We start from the raw sequence: 6,000 nt of genomic DNA, 5'->3' as shown, positions 1-6,000 counted from the left end.
TTCCTACTATCTCCGGCACCAATCTCTCTCAGGTACAGTCACTTTGATCAGTGTCAGATAAATACAATGGAAGCAAAAAGCTAAAATAAGGTTGTGTGTGTGTATGTGTGTTACGTTATCATATTACTGCACAAGCAATAACTTATTATATTTAGCAATATGACAGGCATTTTTCACACAAAAAGTGGCAATAAATAACAACAGTTCATCTGTTTCCTGTTCTATTGCATTACTGAATGGAATTATTCTTTGAATAATGTCACGGGATCTGTAACAACCATCCAGTCAGCAGATGGGGGTCTTAAACTAGCATTTGGTTCAAAGCATGGCACCACTAATTATCATATGAACACAATAAATGATGAGCAGGAATGACGTGCTACTTCCAATACCTCCCTCGATCCTCATTTTTTTTAAGTTGTAGGAGTTGGCACCAATTATAAAGGGACTGATTTGGAATTTGGATTATAAGTGCTGATCCATGTGACTTGGTGACACTTGACCTGAAAGCAGCACCAACAGGAAGTAAGTTAAAATGCAAAGGCTGTGTGGTACAGATACAGAAGAACAATGAGACTGGGAGAACAAGATAGACAAATAGGAGGCTGGAAGAACTAAACGTTGACTGCTCCTTTCCTCCAGATGCTGCCTGGCCCCCTGTGTTCTCCCAGCCTCCTGTTTGTCTACCTTGGATTCCAGCATCTGCATTTTTTTTTGTCTCAGACTGGGAGAACAGATGAGCTGGATGTCACCAGCAGGGAATTGGCTAAGTCCTTAAAGGATAGGGAATTCTGGTTGGAAAGAATGTATGGCTGAAACAAGCACTGTCAGACCAAGGTGGGCATGAGATTAGGAGGTAGTCTTTATTATGTCTGCTTTCTTATGTAATTTGTTGTTCATGGCATCATTTGGTTTCAGATGTACCCCTGGTTAGGATCGATAGAAACAGTGGGAGGTGAGGTTGTTGGTAAATTTATTGTGTTTTATTGAATACATTTTAACTGTATACATGACAAGATTAGCACGACGCATCACTTGGGCCCATTTCCCAATACTCTTTGTTGTCATGTGATCTTACACCGCAGAAGATAAACTTTTTCTGCATTTAGCACGAACCCTTACACTACAAATTCATGTTCGTGTTCGTTTACTCTGATTTGGGCTTCTTCATTTGGATTATTTAGTTTGTGGATCCCTGTGGGATCAGAGCACAGCCCCTTATTTTCATTTGGGGTGGGATCGCTGGCGATGTGCACTTTGATTCCATTTGAATAAACTTGACCACTGGCGGGAAAGACTTCAATTGTAATGGGTGGAAATAAACATTTGCTGTGTGTGGGGGAGGGTTGGGAGGGTGGGGTGGGGGCTAGGTGGGTGGGTTTGGGGGAGTGTGTGGCAATGATGGGGCAGGAGCCCTCTGCCTGTGGGGACGTGTCAAAACAATCTCCCAGCAAGGTAGGGGTGATCAGGGAAGTTGGACATCAGGGGAAAGGATGTTGCAGGGGTCAGGACAGACCGAAAGTGTCCTTCGGGCCACAAACTGAATACCCTGGACTCCTTCAGAATTCCAGCTGTTGTCAAGAAGCTTAACACCGTACAACACACGTGGTTGGCACTGTGTTGTAACTGGCACGTTTGTGCTAGTGTAAACACTGAGAGGCCACTTGGCCTTTTTAAATTTAGGACACCTCACTTTCGAGGTGGGCAGCTTTTCTGTGCCTGATTTCACCTAAGCTCAGCCGGACGGGGCATGGGTATGTATTTGGAAACAGGACGCAAACTCTGCTACTTACTGTCTTAAACTTTTGGCTGTGCACTGCTCAGATGCTAGGGGATGCAAATACGCCTAACAATGTAGAAGGAGAGTTGGAGTTACTTTGGGTAAGTGGGCAACTTTTACCTTTTAGGCAGTAGATGCGTAGGAACACCACAACTAAAAGATCTCCTTCAAGACACATAACACCCCAACTTGAAAATACGTTGCCGTTCCTTCACAGTTACTGGGTCAAAATCCTGGAACTCCCTCACCAACCGTATTGTGGGTGACTCCACCTCAGATGGATTGCCGTGGTCCAGGAAGGCAGCTCATCACCAGCATCTCCAGGGGTAATTAGGGATGGGCAATAAATGCCACTGATGCCCGCATCCCACTCATGAACAAAACTAATTCCAACAGCAAGATAGATGTTTGGCCACAGTTTTGAAAGAAAGAATTGATTGGCTTGTTGAGTTAGACATTCAGAGAGGGGATTATTTGTTGTGTAAAGCATTGATGAGAGTTTGGATGCAGTATCCAATCATAGATAGAATCCCTACAGTGTGGAAGCAGGCCATTCAGCCCATCGAATCCACACCAACCCTCCGAAGAGCTGTAATCCTGCATTTCCCATGGCTCACCCACCTAGCCTGCACATCCCTGGACACTATGGGTAATTTAGCCTGGCCAATTCACCTAACCTGCACATCTTTGAAGCATGCAAGCAAACCCATGCAGACACGGGGAGAATGTGCAAACTCCACACAGACAGTCGCCCGAGGGTGGAATCAAACCCAGGTGCTGTGAGGCAGCAGTGCTAACTGCTGAGCCAACCGTGCCACCCTAAAGAACATGCCCTTATTGGTACACTGCCAATCTCAGATATAGCATGCACTCCCCTTTGGGGAATTGAACCCTGGGTTCCTGCGTGATAGGCGGGGATACCAACTACTATACTGATGAGGAGGTGCTTAGTAATGTACTCAATCCAGACCATCATGGGACAGATCTGTTTGCAGGGGGTCTCACTTCAGAAATGCATTTTTACCCACATGCTCGCCATGTTTAGGTTAGATTTCAAATTCAGCTTTCCAGACTTTTGAATGCCCGACTCTGGATTCCTTGACTAACTTTCCCTAATGCTGCCTGCAAACCATTTTAAGCCGCAAATTCTGTGCTCAAATCACTTAAAGCCGCAGCTGTCACTGCTGGCCACACATGACATCTGACTGCAAAATTGATCTGAGTAGAGCACATTCAGAATCCCCCTGGAGTTCAGCCAACATGGATCAAGACGGATTTGGTAAGTGCCGGTGGAGTGACACCCCTTTTGACGGTCTCTGCCATCCACCCTTTATTACTGCTGTGTGATATAGCGGACAATTGGGTTTATGCTCCACTTATCAGGTGGCTTGAATCATTGACTGAAACAAATACTTACATTCATACAATACTTTCCACATTGTCAAGATGCCCTAGAGTACTTTTCAGCCTCTGAAGTAATTTAGGGGAGAAATAGAGTGTGCAGTAACCAATTTGCTCATAGCAAGCTCGCTCAAATGCGATATCAAGTTGAGAATCTGTGATTTTTTTTAGTGATTCCGGCTGAAGGATTAAATGTTGGCCAGAACTTCCCTGCTGTTTACATATAGTGTGAAATGGGGTCTTTTACATCTGTCTGAAAGGGGAGATATAGAAATATAGAAAATAATTTCGGGGTAGGCCGTTCGGCACTTTGAGCCCGCAGCACCATTCAATATGATCATGATTGATCATACAATTTCAGTATCCCACTCCCACTCTCTCTCCATACGCCTTGGTGCCTTTAGCCGCAAGGGCCACGTCCAGCTCCCTCTTGGCTATATCTAATGAACTGGCCCCAACAGCTTTCTGTGGTAGAGAATTCCATGGGTTAACAGCTCTCTGAGTGAAGAAATTCTTCCTCATTTCAGTCCTGAACTGTTTACTCTTTATTCTCAGACTGTGACCCCTAGTTCTGGACTTCATTGGAAACATTCTTCCTGCAACTAGCCTGTCCAGTCCCACCAGGATTTTATATGCTTCTATAAGATATCCCTCTTATTCTTCTAAATTCCAGTGAGTCCAAGCCCAGTTGATCCAGCCTTTCTTCATATGTCAGTCCTGCCATCCCGGGAATCAGTCTGGTGAACCTTTTCTGGACTCCCTCAATAGCAAGAATGTCCTCCCTTAGACTAGGAAACCAAAATGGCACACAATACCCAAGGCATAGCCTCACTACGGTCCTGTATAACTGCAGCAAGACATCCTTACTCCTATGCCCAAATCCTCATGCCATGAAGGCCAGCATGCCATTAGCTTTCCTCACCGCCTGCTGCATCTGCATGCCACCCTTCAGTGACTGTTCCACCATGACACCCAGATCTCATCGCACCTCACCTCAGTTTAACCCTATCTGAAAGACAGCACCTCTGATCATACAGATAAGAATGAAATAGCAATCTCCAGACACTATTCTGGGGAAAACAAAACATAGGGATATTGAAAACAATATTCCAATCTAATTTTCTCTGAACAGGTATCAGTTAAGACTGTTAGAATTAGAATCAGCTTTACCGTCACATGTACCCACATGAGTTCAGTGAAAAGTTTACAAGTTGCCGCTTCTGGTGCCATCTGAGGTACAACGGTACCTAGGTACAGATTCTTCAGTACAAATTATTAGGAGAAAAAAATAGAAAAATACAGAAATAAAAATGTCCAGCATTAAAGACCTTCAAAAGTACAAAAATCACAGAATAAATTAGAAAAGTAAAGATATACGATGTTCAGAATAACAGTCCTTCCAGCATAGCATAATAAAAAAAAGAGAATTTAAGACAATGTCCATCCTAGTCCATTTCACGGCTCTGGGCTTAAGGATCACTCTCCTCCCATTGGAATCCATGGCCAGACCTCCACGGAGCTGCAGAAAAGGCTGCTGGGAGCCACAGACTAACATTGAAGCTGCTGAAATGCGTCCCAGGCCAGTCATTGGAATCCCAGACCTGGAGCCACCTTGCCTTCAATGTATTGCAGACAGAGCAATGTTTGACATGAGCCTTTTTTTTTTCCATTTGGCATGAGAAGACAAGGTGCTATGAGCAGGGTAATTTATCAGGTAACCATTGGTTAGTACGTCACCTTGTGCTTTAAGTCAATACTATTTGGAGATTGAGGCCATCTCTGACTGTGGGTGACTCCCTCAGCTTGCTAGCCCCTTATCCCCTTGTAAGACTCTTCGACTCCTTATCTAATCTGACAGTCATTTTTTTTTCTTTATTGATTCACGGGACAAGGGCTTCGCTGGCTAAGTAGCATTTATTGCCTGTCCCTAATTGCCCAGAGGGCAGTTAACAGTCAACCACATTGCAGTGGGTCTGGAGTCACATGTGGGCCAGACCAGGTAAGGATGGCAGTTTCCTTCCCTAAAGGACATTAACGAACCAGATTGGTTTTTCCGACAATCAACTCACGATCGTTACTAGATTCTTAATTCCAGATATTTATTGAATTCAAATTCCACCATCCGCCATGGTGGGATTCGAACCCAGGTCCCCAGAACATTATCTGGGTCTCTAGATTAACAGTCCAGCGATAATACCACCAGGCCATCGCCTCCCCAAATTTACATTTTTAACCAATAGGTTATCAGATACAAGTCTCTAGTGTAATATCTAAGACCTTTCTCTTCATGTGCTCATTCTACGCTTGTCTCTTCTTTTCTATTGATCGTGGAGTCATGTGATCAGTTGTATCACCGTGATACCACATTGGAGAAATGGATAAGAGGTAGGATTATTGTTTGATGAGACCTCCAGAGACAGCCACAATTGGTACAGGCAACCCTAGTCCCCAGGCCTAGCTCAAGTAACCAGGACAAAAGCGTGGGCCTTCTAGTCTTGACATTACGGTAACTAGCTCACGATGCCTCACTCCAGTTCGGGCAAACAGTCCACCATTAGTTGTGTTGTCAGTTGTACATGACGCTCTGCTGGCAAAGGAGTGGGTGTGGCTGCCAAGTCATACAAACAGCTTTGCAAAGGAAATCCCTCAGACCCAACCAATTCCACTGATTAAAACATACACAGAACTGATGAAAAGCAGCTGAAGGGTTTTAGACATCAGAGGCCCAGCTCATTCCTCTGGGTATTGAACATCCTGTGCAGATTCCTCAGAGTATGTAACAGGATCCTACAGTGCGCCAACAGAATGGTGATGGGTGC

Source organism: Rhincodon typus, chromosome 7, assembly GCF_021869965.1.
Source record: "Rhincodon typus isolate 14 chromosome 7, sRhiTyp1.1, whole genome shotgun sequence".
Taxonomy (NCBI): Eukaryota; Metazoa; Chordata; class Chondrichthyes; order Orectolobiformes; family Rhincodontidae; genus Rhincodon; species Rhincodon typus.
Note: the sequence above shows the minus strand (reverse complement) of the source record.